Here is a 27,015-nt window from a genome sequence, read left to right on the forward strand (position 1 = left end):
GTAAATATGTAGGACTGCTTGCAGTTTCCGGATCATATGGTGCTTCTGTTTAGTTTTGTAAAAATCCACCAAATTATCTTCCGAAGTGGCTATACCGTTTTGCATTCCCACTGGCAATGAATAACAGTTCTTGCTTCCGCACATCCTCACCAGCAAGTTGTATTGGCATTTTAAAAATAGCCATTTCAATAGGTGTGCAATAGTATATCATTGTTGTTTTAACCTGAAGTTCCTTAATGACAAGTGATGTTGAGCATCTTTTCTTAGGCTTATTGTCATCTGTACACCTTCTCTGGTGAGGTGTCTTTTCATGTCTTTTGCCCAACACTGGATCGTCTTCTTTTTGTTGAGTGTTCTTTGTATATTTTAGATGCAACATGTTTTTTTACAATTAAATATATGTTTTACAAACATTTTCTCCCAGTCTGTGGCTTGTTTTTTAATTCTCTTAATAGTGTCTTTCACAGAGCAGAAAATTGAAATTTTAATAAAATACAACATATTAATATTTTCTTTCATGGACTGTGCTTTTGCTGTTGTATCTAGAAATATATCACCAATCCCAAAGGTATAGAGATTTTCTCCTGTTTTCTCATAAGTATTTTATTTTATTTTAATATTTTTTGAGACAAGGTCTCTGTACTCCCAGGCTGGAGTGCAGTGGCATGATTATAGCTTACTGCAGCCTTAAACTCCTAGGCTCAAACGATCCTCCTGCCTTAGCCTCCTGAGTAGCAGGGACTACAGGTACGCACCACTATACTCAGCTAAATTCTTTAAAATTTTTAGTAGAGAAAAGATCTTGTTATGTTGCCCAGGCTGGTCTTGAATTCCTGAGCTCAAGCAATCCTCCTGCCTTGGTCTCCCAAAGTTCTGAGATTACAGGCCTGAGTCACCATGCCAGGTCCTGTTCTAGATATTTTAAAGGTTTACATATCACACTGCTCTATGATCAACTTGGAGTGATTTTTTGTGTAAGGTATGAGGTCTGTGTCTAGGTGCATTTGTTTACATCTAGACATCCAATTATTCAAGTACCATTTGTTGAAAACACAAAGAGCAACTTGCTTTAGGTCCTTATTCAAAGATCAGTTGACTACATGTATGTGGGTCTATTTTTGTGCTCTTTATTCTGTTCCATTAATTTATGTTTACCTTTTCACCAATATCACCCTGTCTTATTTATTGTATCTTACTTTAAGTCTTGAAATTGGGTAATGTGAGTCTTTCAACTTTGTTCTTTTTCAAAATTATTTTGTCCATTGTAGGTCCCTTGTATTTCTATATAAACTTTGGAATCAGTCTGTCGATCTCTACAAAATTGCTGGCTGGGATTTTGATTATGATTGCATTGAATCTATAGATTAAGTTAGAAAGAATGGGCATTTTCACAATATTGAGTCTTTAAATCCCTGAGCATAGAATCTCTCCATTTGTTTGTATGTTGCATTTCTTTCATCACTGCTCTGTAGTTTTGTGCATACAGATTCTGTACACATTTTGTTATATCTATAAGTATTTTATTTTGTTGTGCTGTATGAAATTAAAAAAAAAATTCCATTGTTCATTGCTAGTATATGGGAAAGCAATTGACTTTAGTATATTGACCTTGTATCCTGCAATCTTGCTATAATCACTTTAGTTCCAGGAGTTTTCTTTTTCTGTAGATTCTTTGAGGTTTTTAAAATAGACAGTCATATAATCTGTGAAAATAATATTTTTATTTCTTTCCAATCTCTATACTTTGCATTTGCTTTTCTTGTCTCACTGCATTAACTAGGATTTCTAGTATGATATTAAATAGGAGTGGTTGAAGAAAAAAATATTTTTCTTGTTCCTTATTTTAAGGGAAAAGCATCTAGCTTGTCACCATTAAATATGACAATAGCTATAGAATTCTGTAAATATTCTTACTTTTATCAAGTTGAGGATGTTAATCTCTATTCTTAGTTTCCTAAGAGTTTTAAAAATCATGATTGGCTGCTAGATTTTTGTCAAATGTCTTTACTGCATCGACTGACATTATACAATTTTTCTTTTTTAGCTTGTTTATATGGTGGATTACATTGATTGATTTTTTAAAATTCCAGCTACTCGGGAGGCTGAGGCAGGAGAATCACTTGAACTCAGGAGGCAGAGGTTGCAGTGAGCCGAGATCTCTTCATTGTACTCCAGCCTGGGTGACAGGGACTCCATCGCAAAAAAAAATATATTTTTATTTTAGATTCAGCGGGTTCATGTGTAGGTTTGTTACAACGGTATATTGCATGATGTTGAGGTTTGGGCATTCTATTGATCCCATCACCCAGATAGTAAACATAGTACTCAAAAGAAAGTTTTTCAACCCTTGACTCTTCCTTGTCTTCCTTTATTTTGGAGTCCTCACTGTCTGTTTTTTCCATCTTTATGTTTATGTGAACCCAAGTGGGATTTAGTTTTTACTTATAAGGGAAAACATGTGATATTTGATTTTCTGTTTCTGCGTTAGTTCACGTAGGATAACAACTTCCAGGTGCACTCATGTTGCTTCAAAGGACATGATTTCATTCTTTTTTATGGTTGTGTACTATTCCATGGTGTATATGTACCACCTAATCCATTGCTGATGGGAATCTAGGTTGAGTCCATGCCTTTGCTATTTTGAACAGTGCTGCAGTGAACATATGAGTGCATGTAGAATGACTTATTGGCTTATTATCTTCTTAATAGAATGACTCATTTTTCTTTGGATATATACCCAGTAATGAGATTTCTGGATCAAATGGTAGTTCTATTTTTACTTCTTTGAGAAATCTCCAAACTGCTTTTCACAGGGGCTGAACTAATTTGCATTTCCTCCAACAGTGTATGACTGTTCTCTTTTCTCCACAATCTTGCCAACATCTGCTATTTTTTGAATTTTTACTAATAGCCATTCTGACTGGGGTGTGAGAGAGTATCTCATTGAGGTTTTAATTTGCATCTCTCTGATGATTACCGATGTTGAGCATTTTTTTTGTATGTTTGTTGGCTGCTTGTATATCTTCTTTTGAGAAGTGTCTGTTCATGTCCTCTGCCCACTTTTAATGGTTTTTTTTGTTTTTGTTATTTTCTTGTTGATTCATTTGAGTTCCTGATAGATTCCGAATATTAGTTCTTTGTTGGATGCATAGGTTGCAAAAATTTTCTCCCATCCTGTAGGCTGTCTGTTTGCTCTGTTGAGGGTTTCTTTTACTATGCAGAAGCTCCTTCAGTTTAATGAAACTTTTGATTGTGTTACAATTGTTTTTGAGGTCTTCATGATAAATTCTTTGAAAAATAAACAATGAAGAGAGAGCCCCCTACCCAATAAATGGTGCTGGGAAAACCAGCTAACCATACACAGAAGACTAAAACTGGAATCCTACTTCTCACCATATACAAAAATTAACTCAAGATGGATTAAAGACACAAATGTAAGACTTCAGACCATTGATTGATTTTTGAATGTTGAAATAGTCTTGCGTATCTGGAATAAATCCAATATGGTCATTATGTAAATTTCTTTCTAAACATTACTGGATTTGATTTGCTAATATTTTGTTGAGGATTCTTGTGCTTATGTTCATGAGCTATTTCGGTCTATAGTGTTTCTTTTTTGTAATGTCTTGTAATCTCTTCATCTGGTTTTGGTACTGGCCTTATATTAATAGAATGAGTTAAAAATTGCTTCCTCTGCTTCTATTTCCTGGAAGAGATTGTAAGGAGTTGACACTATTTCTTCCTTAAATTCTTAAATGTTTGGTAGCATTCACTCGTGAAACTCTCTAAGCCTGGTGTTTCCTTTTTTTGGAAGGTTGAGAGCAACATTATTAATTTGATTTTTAAATAAAAGAATATTAGGAAATAATTAGGAATATTCAAGTTTTAAAATGATTAGGAATATTCAGGTTACCTTTTTCTTTGTATGAATTTGGTAGTTTGTATATTTTAAGGAATTGTCTTTCATTTCATCTAGGTTATCAAACTTTTGGGCATAGGGTAGTTCATAGTATTCTTTTCTTACCATTTTAATGTCCATGGAATCAGTTGTAAAGTCATTTCCCCTCCTCATTTCTGATATTTTAATTTGTGTCGTCTCTCCTTTTTTTCTTGATTTGTGAAATTTATCAATTTTATCGATCCTTTCAAAGAACCAACTTGTTGATTTTATTGTTTTTTTCTGTGTTCAGTTTCATTGATTTATGCTCTAGCTCTTTTGTTTTCTTTAGGCTTAAGTTACTCTTACTTTTGTAGTTTCCTAAGGTGGAACCTAGCTTATTGATTTGGGATTTTTTTTTCTTACATGCATTTAATATTATAAATTTCCCTTGAAGAACTGTTTTGTTGTATCACACATATTTTGATAATCATACTTTCATTTAGTTTGGACTATTGGTTAACTTTGAGACTTCTTCTTTGACCCATGTGAAATTTAGAAACGTGCTGTTTAACTTATAAATAGATAGGGTTATCTTACTGTTGTTGATTTTTAGTTTAATTCCATTGTGGTATGAGAACATACTTTGTATACATTTATCTCTTTCAATTTGTTAAGGTGTATCCTTATGGCCCAGAATGTGGTCTATCTTGATGAATGTTCTGTATGAGCTTGAGAAGAATGTATACCCTATAAAGTATTCTGTACATATGATACACAAAAATAGGCTAAGTGGCATAAACATACTCAGAATCAAATCTATCGCAGTGCAGTAATTTCATGTTACCTTGCACCTTTAAGTCAGGCTTTGCCCAGGAAACTTCTCTTAGGTTATTTGTAAACATCTCACCAATCTTATGAGTTAGGGTACTATAAACAAATCAGGCTTATAGGAGTAAAATTACTTGTCTGAGGTCTTTCTGCCAGTAAATGCCACCTCTCAGGACTGACAGCAATGTTCCTGCTCTTTCCACAAATACCATCACACAAAGTAGCTCAAGTTCTAAAATGATTGATTAATTGGAGTTTTATGGAGGAAGCACTAGTCCTCCTTTTCAATCTAGCTAAATTAATCAGTGTAGGAGGCAGCAAGACTTATACAGGTGAGTAGAAAAGTCATCCTTAACATGAACAATAGGAATGTAGGAGGAACTAGGCAAGAATGGATTAGTAATGAAGTATGGGCTAAAGAATGTGAAGTCAAGGGCAATTAGAAAAGAAGTGTTAGTTTCACAGAAAATTAAGTAGTTTGAAGAAGGGGGAAGACAGCTGAAGTTTATTGGTGCTTTTATGTGTCAGGCACTGTGCTGGGCACTTTTGCATTAATTTCCTCATTTAATGCCTAGAAGAAGCCTATGAAATGTCTCCACAGCCCATGGATTCTCCCTCCCATCCCCAGCCCACAGCATAGTGATGCTTCTCAGGGAAAAAGAGGATACCAGAAAATGAAGTGGTGGAAAATTTGGAAAGAAATATAGGGTGGTAACTGAGGATCTTGAACTGAGGGCAATTTGCTGATATCAGTCTTTAGGGAAACATGAGGCAAGAGAATGGGCATTCTGGCTGCTAACCGCCATGGATCAGGGAGTGGTGGGCCCTGGGATCGGGGAGGGTAGGACTTCCCCTAGGCTGGACTGGAGTGTGTGTGGAGGCCAGGCTAAAGTTCTGATGCTGGGATGATCTATTTGGCCTGTGAGGCACTGTTGGACCCAACACGCTGGAACCCACCCACCTGTTTGTATAAGCTCTCCAAAATTTAGGGGAGGACTAGTTCTAGGCAGAACGCATGGCATAATGGACTGAATTCTTTCTAACATAGACTCCATGGATTATTAATGATGCGTAGAACTATGTGTGTGTGTGGCATGTGTTGACAGAGTTGAGTCTCCAGAGAGCTTCACTATGGAGGTGGAGGCTTGGTGCAGCAACCACAACTAAGCAAGACACTTAAGAAGAGGATACTGTGTATTCCCTATTCCCCTTGCCCTCTTCATGAAGCATCCAGAGAAAACAGTGCCTATACTATTCGGCCATGGGAATGCATGTCCCAACTTGACACGGCTTTGATGTTACGCCTCCTCAGAGATAAAGTAGTATGTCCCTAACAGTTACCAAAGCCCCATAGCCCACGCTGCCTAAGGCAACAATTGAGCAAAGCAGAGCTTTTTGTGTTCTGATCTTTTGATAGTGGCTATAAGACCTGCTTCCTTAGATTGAAGAGACACCTTGCAGGTATTTGGGATCACCCTAGGTGGGAAGACAGACCTGCTCCTGATAGGGAATGTCTTAGTCAGTTTGGGCTGCTACAATATCATAGACTGGGTATCTCATAAACAGTAGAAACGTATTTATCACAGTTCTGGAGGCTGGGAAGCCCAAGATCAAGCAAAGTCAGTGTCTGTTGAGGGCCCATTTCCTGGTTCATAGATGGTGTTTTCTCCCTGTGTCCTCACAGCTGTGTCCTCATGTCTGAAGGGGAAAGGCAGCTCTCTGGAACTTCTTTTATAAGGGCACTAAACTCATGAGCTCTCAAATCTAAGCAGCCCAAAGATCCCACCTCCTAATTACATCACATTGGTGATCAGGTTTCAACATGCAAGTTTTTGGAGAAGACAAATATGCAGACTGTAGCAGGTAAAGTGGGAGACTGAAGTTGTTTCATTTGAATATTAAGAAAAATACATATCTTAAGCTAGCAAAGTTGGATGTGTCAGCTGTCCAAATAACAAGGCCCTTTTCCTTGGCTGCAAATCAGGAACTGTCTCATGAGTAATTCTTTTCCTGTTGGGGGGTGGTGGTGGACACGGAGGGTAAATGATAAATAAATTCTGTGTGCCAATGTTGAAGGGTGTACATTTGTGGTTGAGATCTGTCAAATAGTCATTTTATATCCCTGTAGCACCCAGCACATAATTCAGTAAGCAGTTCAATTTGGAATTATTTTAAAGATTTTTAGCAGTTTTACCAGGAAGGACAAGAAATATGTTCTGTGTAAATATTTGATGATACGCAGATGAATGGGTGAATAGGTAGAGGGATGGATGAGCATGTGAATGGATGGAAGGATGGGCGGGTGGGTGAATGGAAGGATGGAGGGATGGATTTATGGAAGGATGGATGGATAGGTGGGTGGGTGGATGAAGTGATGGATGGGTGGGTGTGTGGGTGGATGAAAGGATAGATGGGTGGATGTGTAGGTGGATGGAAGGATGGATGCATGGGTGTGTGGGTGAATGGAAGGATGGAGGGATGGATTTGCGGGTGTATGGAAGGATGGATGGATGGGTGTGTGGGTGGATGGAAGGATGGATGGACAGATGGGTGAGTGGGTGAAGGAATGGATGGGTGGGTATGTGGGTGGATCGGAGGAAGACAGTGTCATTAAAATTTCTGAGACTGATTATAAGCAGCAGAACCAGACACAACCAGATTATTGTGTGTGTTTGACTGCCAGCAATCTGTTTATACCATTCTATGTTGATAGCACGTCTACCTTGTGGGGTTCTCCTTGTGGGGTATTACCGGGATTATGAAACTTGAAAATATTGGCATAGTGCCTATCAGCTGGAGGTGAGGGAGTGCAGACCACAGGCCTGAGCTTTGCCTGACCAGGGCTAAATTCAGCTTTTCCAGTCACTTCCCCAGCCACTGTTGCCTTGTTGCTCTGAGCTGCAGTTTCCTTATCTACCAGAAGGGATGAGAACCACTATCTCACAGAGTGGGTGTAAGAATTGAAAAAGACAGTAGTAGCAATTATGGTTAATATTTAAAGACAGAGGACTCTTACTGTGTACCAGGAATTACTTTATGCTCTTCGTATATCCCAACCCACAACAATGCAACGAGGAAGCTGTTGTTACATCCCTCATTGTGCAGAGGAGAAACTGAGGCATGGAGAGGTTAAGAGACTTGACTAAGGCCTCCAGCCAATAGCCCAGATCTGGGCTTCAAACCCAGACAGGCTGTTTCCAGGGTGTGTGCATTTAGCCCTTTAGCTATTCATCCCTAGACTGTATAGAGTGCTTGGCAAGTAGTATGCCCCTGGCATGTGGTGGGCTTTCAGAAAAAGGCAGTTCCTTTTTATTTTGTTCACTAGTTGCCCGGATCTGGCAATGGTGGCCTGTCCCCTGTGGCCAGAGCTGACAGGAGCCTGGAGAGATAGCTGGTGAATTCACTCTTGGCCAGCCACGCAAAGCCCTTCAATAAGGATTTTTCTTTTGATGCTTTAATCCTAGTTCTTAAAAAGTGAAAGACATGGATTTCAAGACCCTTAAGAATAAAATGAATGTTTTTATTACCTCAGTCCAGGATTTGTTAAAGAATGGAAGGCAAATCTACTCCCAAATGTGTTTCAAGACAGTTCTTCAAACTCCTTTGCAATTTTGGTGCATAGATACCTTAGAATACAATAATAAGAAAAGTGTTTTTTGAAAGAATGCCAAGGGCTACATTCTTTACTGTTCTTCTTCTTATTTGTTCTGTGCAAAAGGGTGAGATAATGAGGTGGTGATCAACTTTAGATTCTTTTCTGCTGTAATTTAGGTTGATGTATTAACATGAGCAGATTACTCAACCATTTGGAGTCAGAAATAGAAGGTGTGTATCAATCCAGGCAGGTGCAAAGCTCCTACAGTGAAATGAGCAGTGTATCCCTATGATTAGAACCACTGTCTCAGGAGGTTGAATATAAACTTTGCTTCTACTCCTTGCTGTGTGATCCCAGGTTAGTCATTTCCCCTCTCTAAGCCTCAACCCATGAACTGGAAAAATGTCAATGGTTTTGTAGACAGTGGCTGTGATGGTTAAACAACATAACATTGTATTACTGTAAATCTGAAGTGCTGGATAAATGTGAAGGATAGTCGCATTTTTGGAAGGCATGGGGTCCCGATCACACAGACTAGATTCGAGTCTCAGCTCAGGTACTTCCTTGCTGAGCCTTGGTTTTCTCTTCTTCAAAATTAGGACAGAAATACTGACATACAGGATCTTTTTTTTTGGATTCAATGAGATGAATACATTAATGTGCATGCTCACTAAATTTCAGCAATTGTAGTCTGATGATGACCTCTGGCTCAGAAGCAATGCCACAAAGGTTAGGACACAGATAGAAATAAAGAAATGGCTTACGTCATTGACTGATTGCAATTAAGTGTTCTTTTCATTTCCTCTTGTGTGTGTGTGGATGTGTTTACATTTTTGTGTGTGTGTATGTGTGTGCTTTAGCATGGTTAAGGGCAGATTTCCATGGTGAGAACGGGGATGAGTCACAGAATAAATTTAGTCTTTACAACAGTTGAAAGCACGATGGAGCACATTCTCCTTCTGGAGGCCACACCCCACCCTTGGCTGACTCTGGCTTAATTCTCTGCAATCCAATTATCATAGGCACTTGCTGGGCAGTCCAGCAGCTCACCTAGAAAGAGTGGTGTTCATTGTTGGTGGGAGGGATATAGTTTTTGTGTGATGGGGCACTTCCCTAATGTAGGACGTCCACATCTGCAGTTCCCACTGGGCTGAATATTGGCTTGCAGCAGAATGTGGAAGTACTTTATGCTCCTTTTCTTTCTTCCATTCAAGGGGAAGTCATTTCAATATTCTTTCATGGGCCATGTGCACATCGCACCACACCTGGAGTATTACACCTTCCTCATAGGTTGGCTAAATCCCAGTCTCATTCCATTTGTTTATCTTTCACATTTGCAGTCACATCCACAGTTTACAGAACCCATCTGATCATGTCACTCCACTGCCAGAAACCTTTCCCTGGGTCACCATCACCCTCAAGATAGAGTCCTGGCTGCTTTGCATGGTATGGGACTTTTCCTGAATTGACCTCCACTTGTCTCTTCAAGCATGTTCCTGCATTCCCTGCTGTGCTATGATGATTTGTGTACAAATTTGCTTATCCCATTAGCTCATGTACAACTCATGAGGAAAAACTAACTGATTCCTCTCTGTGCATAGATGGGGCTCAAATAAGTGTTTTTTTAGACACAGTTCAGCCTACTGTTTAAGAATTCAACTTTGGAGTCAGTTTGACTCTTGGATTCACCATTTTATTGATCTATAACTTAGGTCACATGGTTAAGTCTTAGTTACTCCCTCTATAGAAAGAGGGAGTAACTCTTTCTATAGAGTGCTTATCTCATAAGCAGTGGTGCTTATCTCATAAGAATGTTGCAAGCATTAGATGAAAGAATGCAGCAAAGGGCTTGGTGGAGAGACTGGCGTGTGTTAAGAACTTAATAGGTATTAGCTTTTATTATTGATAAATGTTTGTTAGGCCCATGCAAGAGCATAGTCTATGAAAAAACAGAATTATAAAAGGGACACTGAGCAATAGTTTTTTGATTCTGGAGACCACCTGGGACACATGATTCAAGATGGTCTTTCGTGGAGAAAGTGTTAATGATGGTGATGGGAATTGTTGGGAAACTTTGCTGTCTGATAATGTAATAGAGTACATTTAGCTGCAAGTAAGAGACAACCAAACTCAAATGGGCATAACCAATTGGAAGAAGGTTAACTGGCTTATTTACCTTACAGTGAAGAGGTTGGATGGGCTTCAGTGTTGGTTTGATTCAGATGTGCAACAATATCATCAAGGATCCAGGGTCTTTTTCTCTGTGTGTTTCCTCTATGCCATGCCAGCCTCATCTCAAGACCATATCCCTTTCCTGTTGCAGTTTTAAGAGGGCTCTCAAAATCTTCTGGGACTTGATGGCCGTGTCAAGGGAGAGGGACAAGGTTGTTCCTAGAAATTCCCTCAGAAGACTAAAACCTTACTTTTCTAAAACCACCAGCTAACATCTTTTACAGTCTAATTGGCCTCAAATTAATCCAATACCCATAAATGAACAAATGGATCGTGGTCAGGGAATGAGGTTATGCAATTGGCTTGACTTTAGCCATTGGCCCCATCCCCAGACCAAGACATGTGTTCTGTAGAGGTGGGGATAGAAAACCCAAGTATGGAGAGGAGGGACAGGATGCAAGGAATTAAATTATTTTCTGAACTTCTCGAAGAATCAGCAGGTCTCACTGTTCCTGTGCAGATTTCACAGAACGGAAGACATATCTTTGTACTTTTATTGCCTTTTCATCTAGGTGTTTTAAAAACTGCATTCTTATATCTTTTGTTCTGTAGTCACTACCAACAGTGCAATGGAAGAATTATAATAATTATGTTTTCAGGCCAGGTGCAGTGGCTCAAGGCTGTAATCCCTACACTTTGGGAGGGTGAGGTGGGCAGATCACCTGAGGTCAGGAGTCTGAGACCAGCCTGGCCAACATGGTGAAACCTCATCTCTACTAAAAATAAAAAAAAAATTAAAAAAAAAACTAGCTGGTTGTGGTGGTGTGTGCCTGTAATCACAGCTGCTCGGGAGGCTAAGGCAGGAATCACTTTAACCTGGAAGGCGGAGGTTGTAATGAGCCGAGATGGCGCCACTGCACTCCAGCCTGGGTGACAGAGTGAGACTCTGTCTCAAAAAAAAAAAAAAATAGATTTTCATTTCATTTTTTGGTGTGCCCACTATTTGCACTGCTAGATGCTCTCCATATTTTAGCTTTCATTCTCTGAAGTTGTTCTTTTTAATAACTCTGAGATAAGTGTTACTAGATCCTTTTTATAGATTGAAGAAACAAACTGGAGCTCAGAGAGGTCAGTGTAAATTTTTCAAATTCACACAGAAATTAGTGGCAGACCCAGGATCTGATTCAGGTCTATCTAATTCTAAAGCCCACATTTGTTCCAACACTCCATGCCAGCTTCTTATTCTAGAAGCAAGGCAGACTTCCATTTGAAAATGGATGCACAAACTTCATAATCTCTTCTTTTCTTCCTGGAAATCATCCAAAGCAATAAGGAGAACAGAAAACAAAAATTCAAACTCCTTTTTCAGTGGAGCTAGGAGACAGACTGAAAAATATTTGGTAAGAGCTGCCAAGAGCACCTAGGAGCTGTGCAAGAGGGAGGAGCCAACAGCAGAGGAGCGAGCTCAGTAAAGCATTGGACCAAAAAACTTATAAAAACTTCTTGAAGCTGGGGGAACCACTCTGAAGGGAAAAAACTATATCATTTAATTAAAAAAGAAAGTGAAGAAATAGAATACACTGAGAGGTGGAAGAAGTCCCCCTAAGCTTGGTCAGGTTCAGAGAAGTGAGGAGGCTGGATGTATCAGTCAGCTTTAGCTAGGTAACAAAGACACCCAAACTCAATAAACATTTGTTCTTGCTCATGCGTCTTTAAGGTGGCTGGGGTTAATGTATGTAGGCTGTTCTAAGCTAGGTTTGACCCTAGTTTGATGGTTGAGTGCTGGTCTTTTCCACATGTATCTCAACCTTCTCAAATCAATGGCTACCTGAGGCATGTTCTTTTCATGATGAAAAGCAAGAGTCAAGAGGATAAACTCAACTGCATGAGCCTATGTCATGCTTTTGATCATGGCATACTCACTAATGGCTGCTTAGCCAAGAATCATGCCTTTGATCATGAGACACTCACTAATCGCCCATTAGCCAAAGCAAGTTGCATGACCAAGTCCAAAGTCAAGGGGTAGAAAAGTACAATCCATCCACCAGAAGGCAGTGGTAAAGATGTAGATATATGGTGTTACTACATGGAGAAAAGAAGGGAGAAAGGGAATTTAATCTTCCACACCAGGTTATATGTAGAAGAATTATGTTAGACAATCCATGTTTAAGAGAAGCAGCCTAACTTTGTAGCAAGTGAGGAGAAGAGAGCCTCTGAGTTGTGAAAGCTGACTTAATTATAATTCCACCCTGGCCTCTCTCCATCTATAGCAAATACACGGCTCATGAAATCCTAATGCATTTAACAATAAGTGATAAAAAAAATACACTAGTGCTGCCATTTTTAAGAAGATACTATGAAAAAAAGGAGGAAGGGAACAGCAAATATGAATAAAAATGTTCAGTAGTAAAATGGCCTTGGAACAGATTAGAATTGTGAACAAACACTCTACTATGAATTAAACATCATAATGAAGCAATAATCTCTAAAAATAACCATTATGTAATACTTCAGAGATGGGATTGCAGGGCAGCAGAAGATGAAATGTGATCTGGCAAAACTCAGAGAAGAAGGGGAAGAAAAATAGAACCATGATAAAAATGAAGACAATATTTGAAAGAGCGTAAGTGTTAATAAACACTACAAAAAGATAATAAATGGCATAGAAAATAGAAATGAGAAGTGTGAACAAAATAAAATGTAAATAGAAAGAGTTAAAGAGGAATAGATAGTGATAGATTTAGTGCACAGGCAAAGGACATTAAATATATGCATAACTGGCATTCCCAAAGAAGACAACAAAACACAAAACAGAACAAATATTAAAGGTATAAATCAAAAAAGCATTCCTAAAATAAAATAATGCTTGAATCTACACATTACCAAGGACACATTGTGTGCCTGAGAAAGGTGACTCTGAATGGTCAATGCTGAGACATTTCCTAGAAAAATTAGTGGACTGTGAATATAAAGATTCCTAGTATTATACCTTATATAGGACTTTATTTCCTTTGTCCCCAGCTGGCTTCAGATTTCTCCAGAACAACATTTAATTCCAAACTACAGTAGAACAACACTTACTATTTAAGGAAAGAGAGCATGAATCAATGATTTTATACCCAGTCAAAAAGTTCTTTAAATAGAAAGGTTAAAAAAATACAATTTTAAAAACACAAGAGCTCAGAGAATGTGTTCCCATAAGCCTTCCTTGTGGAAAATAAAAATGACAACTTTCAACCAACCAACCATTTTTCAAGAAACTGTATACAAGGACTGGAGGTGAGCATTATACATATTTGATAGAAGAACTAAGACTAATATTAATGGGGGTATTCAACTGGCAGGATAGAAGGTGAATGTTATATATCGTAATACATTATAGAAATGATAGACCTTACCCAAACTGGGGGAAGAAAAGGTAAAAAAAAAAAAATAGATGGAGAAAAAATTATATTGAAGATTTCATGTAATGGCTGAGAGTAAAAACATATCATTTAAAATTGACTAAATAGTAGCAATGCAAATCATAATAGCCAGGTTTTGCTATGTAACAATCAACCTCAAGAAGCTAGTGGTTTACGAGAACATCACATCATTGTTGTTGATGTGTTCTTTGTCTGACTGAGGTCTGGGCTAATTAGAAATGATATTGTCAGGTAGCCCTGCCTGAGGCTGTGGGCCATCTGGGCTTGGTTCCAGGCCATGGACGGGGTTTAGATATCCACCTGTATTAGCTTGGGACCCGGGTGAAAGGGCAGCAGATACCCAGAGGAAATCTTCTCACAGCATACCACAAGAGCATAAGCAACCAAGCCAACCAGTAAAGAACATTTCGTGCTTCTGCTCATGCTGCATCTGCAAAAATTTCACTGGTACAAATATAAATATAAAGATTAAAATATGAATATTAAAAAATATAATAGTAACTAACATTTGCTAATAAAGAACAAATAAATAAGTAAAAACATAGAGGACTAAGAAAATAGAGGACTGTTCCCTGGTAGCTGTGAATTTGTTGTGTTACATGGTGAGGATGGCAGATGGAATTTAGGTTCCTGATCAGCCAATCTTAAACAGGAGGTTACCCTGGATTATCTGTGGGCCTGATGCCATCACGAGGGTTTCTTAAAAAGGCAGAGGGAAGATTTAAGTCTAGAAGAGAAGGTCAGAGTGACGCCATCCGAGGAGGATTCAACCCACCATTGCTGGCTTTGAAGATGGAGAAAGGGACTGTAAGTCAAGAAATGTAGACAGCCTCTGGAAGCTGGAAAAAAATAAGGAAACAGAGTCTCCCCTAGAAGCTCCAGAAGGAACACAACCAGGTCAGCACTTTGGTTTTAGCCTAGTGAGACACATTTCAGACTTCCGACCTCCAGAACTGTAAGATAATACATTCCTGTTGTTTTAAGCCATTAAGTCTGTGATAATTTGTTATAGCCGTAATAGGAAATTCATATACTTACCTATGAATGAAAGAATAAATTCTGGATGGGTCACCAATGAAAACTATCATTATGATATTTGTAAGACACACATATGAAATTGAGGAATTCAGTAAGCTGAGAAACAAAAAATGGACAAAGGGTATAATTCTCAATGAAGAACTAAATAAAAATATCAGCATTGATCAAAGTGAAAACTACAAGAATTACCTAAAGAAAAAAACAGATACATAACAGATATATAGTAATATTAAGAACTTTAATTCAACTTTCTTAGTCAATTACAAACCAAGTAGATCTAAACAGTATAATCAATTAGTAATATAGATATAGTTAGCATAAAGGAAAATTTTTACCTTGAAAATAAAGAATAGAGTTCCTTCTAAAACATGTACCTATGGAAGACGTGCAAAATTTGACCACATATTAGTCCACAAAGAAAGTCCCAATACATTTCCAAAGGTAGATATGGTACAGGAAAATTTCTTAGTTTTAATGCAGTAGAAGTAGGAATTAAATATAAAATCAGAAAAAACGGTCATCTCTTCGAAGTAAACAAACAAAACTCTTTTAAGTCAGGGCAAAGAAAAAAAATTTCAACCAAAATTAGATTATATGAAGGAAATGATAACTGAATTCTACATATCAGAACCTATAAATGGTGTTCAGGGGAAAATTCACGGCTTAAAAGATTTATATTAAGAAGTGAAAAGGGGTAACACAAATGAAGCTACAACCCTAAGAAGTTACAATATAAATTTAAAAAAAGAAAACAAATGGAGCAAAAATAAGATCACAAAACGGGGGCAGGGGGTGGATATTACTATAGATTCCATACAGATTAAAAGGTAATGAGAGAATACTAGGAACAATTGTATGTACATACATTTGGCAATTTACATAAAATGAATTTGTTGAAAGACACAAACTTCCAAAAGTTACCGAAGAAAAAAGTAGATAACCTGAATTGTCCTAAATCTATTTTCAAAATTGAATTTGTAGTGAAAATCCTTCCAAGAAAGAATTTTCAGGTCCAGACGATCTCACTGGTGAGTCCTACAAAGCATTTACAAAAGAAACAATGCCAATTTTACTTAACTTCTTCCAGAAAAGAGAAGAGGAAGGAACATTTCCCAACTCGCTTTATGAGTTTTACATCATCCTGATTCCAAAACCAGACAAAAATAATATGGGAAAAGAAAAGTATGGGCCAATATTGTTCATGAATATTGTTGTAAAAGTTCTCAGGAAAATATAAAAAAAACCTCAGCAACATATGAAATGAATAATATACCTTGAGTAAGTGGGGTTTATTGCTGTGATGAAAGACTGGTTCAATAGTTGAACCCAATCAATGTAATTCACCATGTCAACTGAGTAAAGAAAAAAACCCTAGATGATTATTTTTGATTGATGCAGAAAAACCATTTGAAAAATACACAATCATTTGTGATTAAAAAATCTTAGTGAGGTAGGAATAGAAGGCAACTACCTTATCCTGATAAGGGGCAGATAACATCATACTTAATGACTGAATGCTTTCCTCTAAGATTAGGAATAAGGCAAGAATGTCCATTCTCGTTCTCTCCTGTAGTAGTGGATTACAGCAAGATAGAGAAATAAAAGGCATATAGATTAGAAAGGAAGAAATAAAACCTGCTAGAACTATGTAAGTGAACTTAGCAAGTTTGCATATTCAAAGTCAGCACAAGAAAATCAATTATATTTTTATATAGTAACAATGAACAATGATATTATGAAATTCAGGAAGACAGAAATAAATGGAGAGACATGCCCTGCTTATGGATTGGGACCTTCAATAGAGTTAATCATGACAGTTCTCTGTATATTGATCTATGAATTTAATGCTAGTCCAATCAAAATTGCAACAGGATTTTTAAAAATAGATATAGACATATTTATTGTAAAATGTATACGGCAAGAAGAAGAATCTAGAATAGCTAGAAAAATTTTGACAAAGAAGAATGAAGTTGCATTTTAAGATTAACTATAAAACTATAATAATCAAACAGTATGGTATTGATGAGGGCATACCCACACAGGTCAATGAAACAGAGTAGAGACTTCAGAAACAGTGTTTGGAATAGAGAGTTTAAAAACCAATCAATATGGCCAATTAATTTTTGATAAAAATGCAAAAGCAATTCAATGGAGGATAGTTTTTCAGCAAATGACATCAGAACCATTGGATATTCATTTACAGAAAAATGAAGCTTGATCTAAACCTCATACCTTATTGACAAATTATCTCAAAATAAATTATAAATATAAATGTAAAATACAGAAATTCTAACAACTTTAGAAGAAAACATAGGAGAAAATCTATATGACTTTAGGTTAAGCAAATAATTTTTAGATATGACACCAAAAACATAATCTATGAAACAAAATGATAAGTTGATCTTAATCAAAATTTAAAATTTTTCCTTTTTTTATTATTCTTTCAGTTCTAGGGTACATGTGCACAATGTGCAGGTTTGTTACATATGTATACATGTGCCATGTTGGTTTGTTCCACCCATTAGCTCGTCGTTTACATAAGGTATTTCTCCTAACGTTATCCCTCCACCACCTCCTAAACCCATGACAGGCCCAGTGTGTGATGTTCACCACCCTGTGTCCAACTGTTCTCATTGTTCAATTCCCACCTGTGAGTGAGAACATGCGGTGTTTGGTTTTCTGTCCTTGTGATAGTTTGCTCAGAATGATGGTTTCCAGCTGCATCCATGTCCCTACAAAGGACATGAACTCATCCTTTTTTATGGCTGCATAGTATTCCATGGTGTATATGTGCCACATTTTCTTAATCCAGGCTATTATTGATGAACATTTGGGTTGGTTCCAAGTCTTTGCTATTGTGAATAGTGCCACAGTAAACATACGTGTGCATGTGCCTTTATAGTAGCATGATTTATAATCCTTTGGGTATATAACCAGTAATGGGATGGCTGGGTCAAATGATATTTCTAGTTCTAGATCTTTGAGGAATCGCCACACTCTCTTCCACAATGGTTGAACTAGTTTACACTCTCACCAACAGTGTAAAAGCATTCCTATTTCTCCATATCCTCTCCAGCACCTGTTGTTTCCTGACTTTTTAATGATCGCCATTCTAACTGGTGTGAGATGGTATCTCATTGTGGTTTTGATTTGCATTTCTCTGATGACTAGGGATGATGAGCATTCTTTCATGTCTCTGTTGGCTGCATAAATGTCTTCTTTTGAGAAGTGTCTGTTCATATCCTTTGCCCACTCTTTGATGGGGTTAATTTAAAACTTTTCTGAGTGAAATATACTGTTACGAGAATGAGAAAAAAGCCATAGACTGGAGGAAAAACATTTTCAAGACACATATTTGACAAACAGCTTGTATCCAGAATATGCAAAGGACATTTTGAACTCAGTAGAAGGAAACAAATAACTCAATAAAAACATGGACAAAACATTTGAAGACACTTCTTTAACAAGCATATACACATAACAATAAGCACATGAAAAGATGTTCAACATCATTAGCCATTAAGAAAATATAAAATAAAACTGTGATGAGATACACCAACATACCCACTGGAATGACTAAAATTAAAAGCAGAAAAAATCTGGCACTACCAAACACTGACAAGTGTGTGGAATAGCTGGGGCTCTCCTACATTCCTGGTGGAAATGTAAAATGGTACAGCCACTGAAAAAATGGTTTGACAGTTTCTTATAAAGTAAAGCATACACTATCAATAAAAACCAAAAAATTCACTCCCAGGGTATTTACCCTAGATAAAATTACTGTGCTTACACAAAACTCTTTACACAGATGTTTATAGCAGCTCTACTCATAATCACCTCAAACTGGAAACCACCCAAATGTTCTTTAACAGGTGAATGGATAAACAAACTGGTACAGCTATCCAATAGAATATTATTCAGCCATTAAAAGGAACAGACGATTGATACAGGCAACAATATAGACAAATCTCAAATGCATTAGACTGAGCAAAAGAAGCCGTTCTCAAAATGTTACATACTTTATGATTTCATTTATATGGCATTCTGAAGAGGCAAAACTGTAGGGACAGAGAACAGATCAGTGGTCGTCAGTGGTTAGGAATTGGGAAATGGAGTGATTACAAAGGTCCAGCTTAAGGAAATTTAGGGAGTAATGGAAGTTTTGAAAGAGCTACCTTTCTATCCATTAGAAAAACTGCTATGAGGTTTCTAGCGGAATTTTACCAAACTATGAAGGAACAGACATTCTTTATAGTGGACAACCTGGCAGACAACACAACAAATGATCAAAGTTAACATCACTTGTAATGAGACAAACATACACGTGCCTCCTGATAAAATGCACTGAGAAGGACAGAACATCATTTCTGTGCTATTTCTGACTAAAAATGCGTGGCCTGAATCTAGTCATGACAAAATACAATTGAGAGATGTTACATAAAATAAATAGCCTATATCCTTCAAAAATATCAGGGTTAAGAAAGAAAAAGACTGATAAATTGCTCCAGATTAAAAGAGACTAGAGGAACATGACAACTAAATACATGTGTGATGCTATACTGGATTCTGAACCAGAAAAAATATTTTTCTAGAAAAGACATTATTGGGAAAACTAATAAAATTTGAATAAGGCCTGTGGATTAGATGATAGTATTGTATCTGTTAATTTCCCGATTTTGATAATTGTATTGTGGTTACATAAGGGTATGTCCTTGTTTTTAGGAAATATACACTAAAGAATTCAGGGTTAAAAAATATATCTACAACTTACTCTCAAGCACTTCAGAAAAACATGTATCCAGGGAATCTAGATATGTAGCAATTTTTGTAGTTTTTAAATAATTTTTTTTCTGAAAATCTGTAATTCTTCAAAACAAAATGTTAAGTAATAAACAACTGATAATTCTAATTTTGTTTAAATTTGTCTGTAGCAAAAGAAAAAGAATATATTTTTCCAATTTCTTTTACATAATGAGAATAACTTTAATAAAGCCTGATAAAGATAGAGATGAACAAAAAACTACAGACCACTGTCACTTATGAATATCAATAGAAAATTCTAAAAATCACGCCGGCAATCCCAGCACTTTGGGAGGCCAAGGCGGGTGGATCACTTGAGGTCAGGAGTTCACAACCAGCTTGGCCAACATAGTGAAGCCCTTTCTTTACTAAAAATACAAAAATTAGCCAGGCATTGTGGCCTGTGCCTATAATCCCAGCTACTCAGGAGACTGAAGCAGAAAAATTGCTTGAACCCAGGAGACAGAGGTGCAGTGAGCCAAGATCATGCTAGTGCACTCCAGCTGGGTGACAGAGTGAGACTCCACCTCAAAAAAAAAAAGTGCAGTACAGCATAAGAAACCATCAATGGAGTAAACAGACTATAGAATGGGAGAAAATTTCTGCAAACTATGCATCCGACAAAGATCTAATATCCAGCATCTATAATAAACTTAAACAAATTTACAAGAAAAAAGCAACTGTACAAAAAAGTGGGCAAAGGACATGAACAGACACTTTTCAAAAGAAGACATATGTGCAGCCAACAATCATATGAAAAAAAAAGCTCCCGAGGTGGGCGGATCCCTTGAGGACAGGAGTTTGAGACCAGCCTGGCCCATATAGCGAAACACCATCTCTACTAAAAATACAAAAAATTAGCTGGGTGTGGTGATGTGCCCTTGTAATCCCAGCTACTTGGGAGGCTGGGGCAGGAGAATCCCTTGAATCCAGGAGCTAAAGGTTGCAGTGAGCCGAGATCATGCCACTGCACTCTAGCCTAGGTGACACAGTGAGATTCCATCAAAGAAAAAAAAAAAAAGAAAAAAAAAGCTTAACATCACTGATTATGAGAGAAATGCAAGTCAAAACCACAATGAGATACCATCTCATACCAATCAGAATGGCTGTTATTAAAAAGTCCAAAAAATAACAGATGCTGACAACGTTGTGGAGAAAAAAGAACACTTATGCACTGTTGGTGGGTGTGTAAATTTGTTCAACCGTTGTGGGAGACAATGTGATGATTTCTTAAAGACCTAAAGACAGACATACCATTTGACTCAGCAATCCCAAATCATTCTATTAAAATGCATGTGTGTGTTCATTGCAAATGCACATGTATGTTCATTGCAACACTATTAAAAATAGCAAAGACATGGAATCAATCTAAATGCCCTTCAGTGACAGGCTGGATAAAGAAAATGTGGCACATATATACCATGGGATTCTATGCAGCCATAAAAAAAATGAGATAATGTCCTTTTCAGGGACATGGATGGAGCTGGAGGCCATTATCCTTAGCAAAGTAACACAGGAACAGAAAACCAAATACCATATGTTCTCATTTATACATGGGAGCTAAATGATGAGAACACATGGACACATAGAGGGGAACAACACACACTGGGGCCTATTGGAAGGTGGAGGGTGGGAGGAGGGAGAGGATCAGGAAAAATAACTAATGGGTACTAGGCTTAATATCTAGGTGATGAAATAATTTGTACAACAACCCCGCCATGGCACAAGTTTACCTATGTAACAAACCTGCATATGTACATTTGAACTTAAAATAAAAGTTAAAGAAATAAAGTTACACATTTCCTTCTGAGCACAGTTTTAGCTGTGACCTACCACCATGTGATATTTTCATTACCATTCAGCCCAAGATAATTTCTAATGGCTATTTTTGATTTATTCCTTGACGAATGGGTGTTTTAGTTGTTTAATGCCCAAACATTCTGGTTAAAAAATTGTGCTGTTACTGATAGCTAGCTTAATTTCACTGTGGTTAGAGAACATAGTCAGAATAATTTTAGTCATTTAGAATTTGTGGAGATTGTAGAGAATTTGTGGCCCAGTATATGGCTAGTCTTGGTAAATAATCAATGTATACTTAAAAAGCAAGTATTTTCCATGGTTGGGTGTAGTGTTCTATATATGTAAGCTGCATCGAATTTGTTAATTGTGTTGTTTAGATAATCTATATCTTCATGACAGTTAATTTTATGTACTGACTTTACTGGGCTAAGGGATGTTCAGATAGCTGGAAAACACTATTTCTGACATGCGTGTCATAGTGTTCCTGGAGAAAATTAACATTTGACTCCATAGACACAGTAAAGAAGATCACCCTCACCAATGTGGGTGGACATCATCCAATACACTAAGGCCAAAATAGAAGAAAAAGTGGAAGGAGAGTGAATTTTCTCTTCCTGTCAGAACTGGGACATCCATCTCCTCCTGCCTTTGAATGTCAGCATTCCTGGTTCTCACACCTGGTTCTCTGGACTTGGACCTGACAGATCATAAGCCTTATAATTGCATGAGCCAATCTCCCATAATAAATCTCTTTTCAATATACCTATCTATCATCTATCTATCTATCTATCTATCTATCTATCTATCTATCTATCTATCTATCTATCTATTATCTATCTATCTATCTATCTATCTATCTATCTATCTATCTATCTATCTATATTACGTGGTTCTGTTTCCCTGAAGAACTGGAATACAATCTTTATGCCTTTTTTGTGCATTTTTTGTTCTATTAGTTACTGAATGAGAGGTATCTAAGTTTCTTTCCTTATTCGAAGTAGTACCTATACAAATGTACCTCTTTTAAAAAAATTTTTGAGATGGAGTCTCGCTTTATCACCCAGACCAGAGTGCAGTGGCACAATCTCGGCTCACTGCAACCTCTGTTTCCTGGGTTCAAGCGATTCTCCTGCCTCAACCTCCTGAGTAGCTGGGACTACAGGTGTGCACTACCATGCCCAGCTAACTTTTTGTATTTTTAGTAGAGACGGGGTTTTACAATGTTGGCCAAGCTGGTCTTGAACTCTTGAGCTCAGGTAATCTGCCTGCCTCAGCCTCCCAAAGTACTGGGATTATAGGCATGAGCCAGCATGCCCAGCCCTACAAATGTATCTTAAATATTTCATTTTATTTAATACCATGTCAATATACATTTAGTTGCTAATCTTTGGACATGGGGCCAATGTCTTTCCTTTGAGTATGGGTCCTCTCAAGATGGTTTCAACCCAGGTATTCTCATGAGTTCACTTGACCAAAGAACACACTCATTCTTGCCCTGCCAAGCAGTGAGTGTGTGGGTTTCACTTGGGCCCCTCTCCATACTGCCAGCTCTCTCCAGTCCACCTGTCTCATGCATAGGTAGCCACCTTCAGGACAGGCAACCAGTAGGTGCTTCCTATGGTGCCATCTTCTCCAGCTCAGATGTCTTAGTTCATTTGTGTTGCTATAAAGTAATACCTAAAAGGCTGGGTAGTTTATAAAGAAAAGAGGTTTATTTGACTCACAGTTCTGCAGGCTGTACAAGAAGCATGGCTCCAGTATCTGCTTCTGGTGAGGGCTTCAGGAAGCTTTCTCCACCTTGGTGGAGAGCCAAGGTGTGCGGAGATCTCATGGTGAGAGAGGAAACAAAGGAGAGTGGGAAGGTGTCAGGTCTTTTAAACAAGCAGCTCTTGGAGGGAACTAATAGAGTGAGAATTGAGAATTGACTCATAACCATGAGGATGAGACCAAGACATCCATGAGAGCTCCATCCCTATGAGCCCCACCTTTCACAAGGCCCCACCTCCAACACTGGGGATAAAATTCCAACGTGAGATTTGGAGGGACACACATCCAAACCACAGGACTAGAAATGCATGTTTATTAATCTAAGCTACTTGGCTGGTTCTAAACTTCTGGTTCCATCAGAATCACCAGGAGGGCCCATTAAGCCATAGACTGCAGGGCCCTGCCCTCAGAGTTTCAGATTTTATTGGCTGGGATGAAGCTCAGTACTTTGCATTTCTAATAATTCCCAAGTGGCAGTGATGTTGCTGATGCAGGGGCCACATTTTGGGAGTCACTCATTTAGCCAATCATCTTAATTTCATTCTTTTGGCCTCTGGTTGCTATGGCCAAGCACCTGTGATAGACCGCTTACTGCTGAGCAGTGTGCTGGGGGCTGAGGGGTCGGGGTGGGATTCTGGGGGAGTTTTCCTCACTCTTAAAAGGTTTTATAGAATAGCGGTTCACCACTTTTCCACCTCTGGATGTGGCTGTAAATGTGGCAGCAAGGGAACCATGGGGGGAGACATGGCCCATGTGCTGAAGATGGTGGGGGTGGCGGAAGATGCAAGGTGCTGGAGCCTTAGAGGATAAGGACGGTTCAGCTGGTGAATGAACCAATCCCGAGATGCCTCACCTCTGGGCCTTGCATTCTTGAGCGAATACCTCCTGGTTGTTTAACTTTTTGATAGGTCTTCCAAGACTTGCATTCTCACGGGAGTGGATACAGAAACCAAACCCCGGCCATCTTCCTGGGCCTCTGTGGACCTCGAGACTTGGGTGGGACTATCTCCTTCTCCCTGTCGTGTTGCCCGGGATGCATGATGTCTTCCAAGTTTCACTGTTCCTAGACTCACCTGCCTGGAGTCCACCTGCTGCTGCTTTGTGTATTCACCTTCCTTTGCTCCCCTCCCCCCTGCAAATCTCAGCCCCCTCACTTTTTTTCCCACCAGAAGTACATGCCAATGGAACACTTCGGGTGTGTGTGTTGAATTTCTTGAAGATTTGCAGGTTGACAGGAAGTCTCAGTGTGTCCTGTGTGGACTCCCGTCCCGCTGGCTCTGCCCCAGCCTCTCTTTTCCACCCGTCTCCAGGAACACCCACACCAAGGGTCTCACCTTCTACCCAAAGCACTTCTTAAGGTATTTTCCCCACACAGTGATCTTCCCCTTCCTAAGAGGAATTGGGATGATAAAAGATGTGAATGTTCCTTTATCACCTGTGACTGTGGGTCTCAGACCATGTGAACATTTGGGGCAAAGTCATCCCAGAAGCCTTGGGAGGTGCAAAATCCTCCAAAGAAGAGGAAGGTTGGTGTTGCAATGCTGTGTTCTAAGATGGTCTTTCTCTGGAGGTTTAGGGGTTCCCCCAAAAGCCCAATGATTCCACCTGTCATGACTGAGGAAGAGGCGGTGCTCAGACAAGAGGCTTGAAATAGGTGGAGAGGGAACCACTTCTCCTGGAGCTAGACCATGCATTCTCAGTGGGGTGACAGCATTCCCAAGGGAGCAAATATTGGTTCTTAGGCAGGGGAGGGCAAAAGCCCCTCTCCTGTTTTTTATGTATAAAGCACAGACAGGCGTTGGTGCATAAAAAGATATATCACATCTGTGGTATTATGATTGTATGGGTGCACAATTAAGAAAATAATGTCTGCAAAGGCTCCTAGTGGGGGTTGATAATGTTTTTAAAAGGCTGAGAAGCACTGACGCGATGAGCTTCTGCCTTGGGGCAGCCTCAGCAGGCACCATCCAGTTGCTTGGGCCAGACATCAAGGAGGCATCCTCCATTGCTCCTTTCCTCCAATAGGTTTCAAAGGCTTCAAAATATATATCCCCAACTATTCAATGACCTCCTCGAATAGTGACAACAGAAATGTTATTACCTGTAAAGCCTAAAATATTTACCATATAGGCTTTCGTTGAAACAGTTTGTGAACCCCGGCTGTAAATTATGAGCTACTTATGTCAAAGGACGGGTCTTAGGCCAGGTGTGGTGGCTCACACCTATAATCCCCCTACTTCGGGAGGCCAAGGTAGGAGAATTGCTTGAGTCTAAGAGTTTGAGACCAGCCTGGGCAACACAGTGAGAGCCTATCTCTATTTAAAAAAAAAAAAAAAAAAAAAAAGATGGGTCTTACTGAACTCTCTCTGGAGCTCAGCCCAGAGCCTGGTGAACACAAGTCAGTAAGTGTTGAAAGAGGCATAGCTGAATGGATGAGCAGTGAATGCAGTGCAAGCTCATTGGTAGAAGGTGCACCTGCACAGTGTGAGAACCAGAAAGCCACGGAGTTTTATTCTAAAAGCAGAGTCCACAGTTCAAGTTTAAATCCAGCAACACTACGTTTCCCTCTGCTCCTGCCCTCATTTCTGTTATGCCATATTTGAATAAGAGCTTTTTCTTATGAGGTTCAGATGACTAAAAATGAATTCTCTAAGTACTGCTCTCCTTTGGGAATCTTGAGCAGAGTCTATGGCAGTGAGGAAAAAAATCCTTGGTTTAATGATGATCCTCAGAAAGGGGAAGTGTTTGCTTCATAATGAAAAATTCCATGTGTTGCAGACTCATCTGGGGCCTGTCCAGCTGGATTTAATTATGACTTTGCTATGAAGAACTTGTTACTGGGCTTTCTTAGACCTATAAAACTTTACAGCACCAAAAATTACATTCATAGCTGCTAACAGGAGTTGAATGTTTGCTGTATTCAAGTTCTTGGCCAGCGGCTGACATGCATTACAAAAATCCTGAGGCTCAGAGAGGGAAGTGACCTGCTCAGGTTCACACAATTGCCAAGCGGTGGGGCAGGGATTTGACAAGATCTGATGGATTGCAAATTCTCTGTTCTTTTTACTCAATCAGGAGGTTAATCATAGTAATAAAATAATACTAGTTGACTGTTAGGATACAGATTCTATAGACCAGGCTCTTTTAGAATGAACAAAGAGAATAAGGAAGTTTCCTTAATCTAGGGAATGGGATTCCAGGATTTTAATGAAGTAAGAAGGAAATGAATTGGCTTTTAGGGTAGTGCCTCATGCACGAGAGTCACACTCAAAGGCTGGTCTTCATGCCACTGGTCCCATCTGGGTGGCAATTGGCCATCTTGCTTGCCTCCCTCTCTGTCCTACCACCCTACTGGTCATAGCCTGACCACTGCTCTGTCCCCACCAGGTCCCCCCGGTTATCGTCCGACTCCCTCTCTTCCTTCAATTCTCACTGCTCCTGACCAAGCTCAGGCTGGAAACCTGGCCTCTTTCCTCCACCACCTCAAGTGCTTTGAAATTCTGTCTCACAGAAAGTCATCAATTCCACTCTTGGCTCTATCACCACTTTGCTTTATCACATGTTATTCTGCTGCCCAGCGACCATTCCCTGCTCTGGTGACAGCATGGTGTGTGCTTTTGGAGAGCTGTTACTCTCTAGCACTCATCCAGGGTGTTTGGGTGGCTCCGATGCTGTCTCAAACTCCAGGGCTGAGCCCAGGCCTGTCTGGT

General features: G+C 38.8%; 1 protein-coding gene and 1 pseudogene across 1 annotated transcript in view; both read left to right on the forward strand.

The window, feature by feature from the left end:
- The window catches only part of DRD1 (dopamine receptor D1), a 202,197-nt gene that overhangs the window by 16,919 nt on the left and 158,263 nt on the right, over positions 1–27,015 (forward strand). The window lies entirely within an intron of this gene.
- On the forward strand, positions 5,513–24,904 carry LOC111521628 (annotated as a pseudogene).

This window comes from Piliocolobus tephrosceles, chromosome 4 (genome assembly GCF_002776525.5).
Source record: "Piliocolobus tephrosceles isolate RC106 chromosome 4, ASM277652v3, whole genome shotgun sequence".
NCBI classification, from domain to species: domain Eukaryota; kingdom Metazoa; phylum Chordata; class Mammalia; order Primates; family Cercopithecidae; genus Piliocolobus; species Piliocolobus tephrosceles.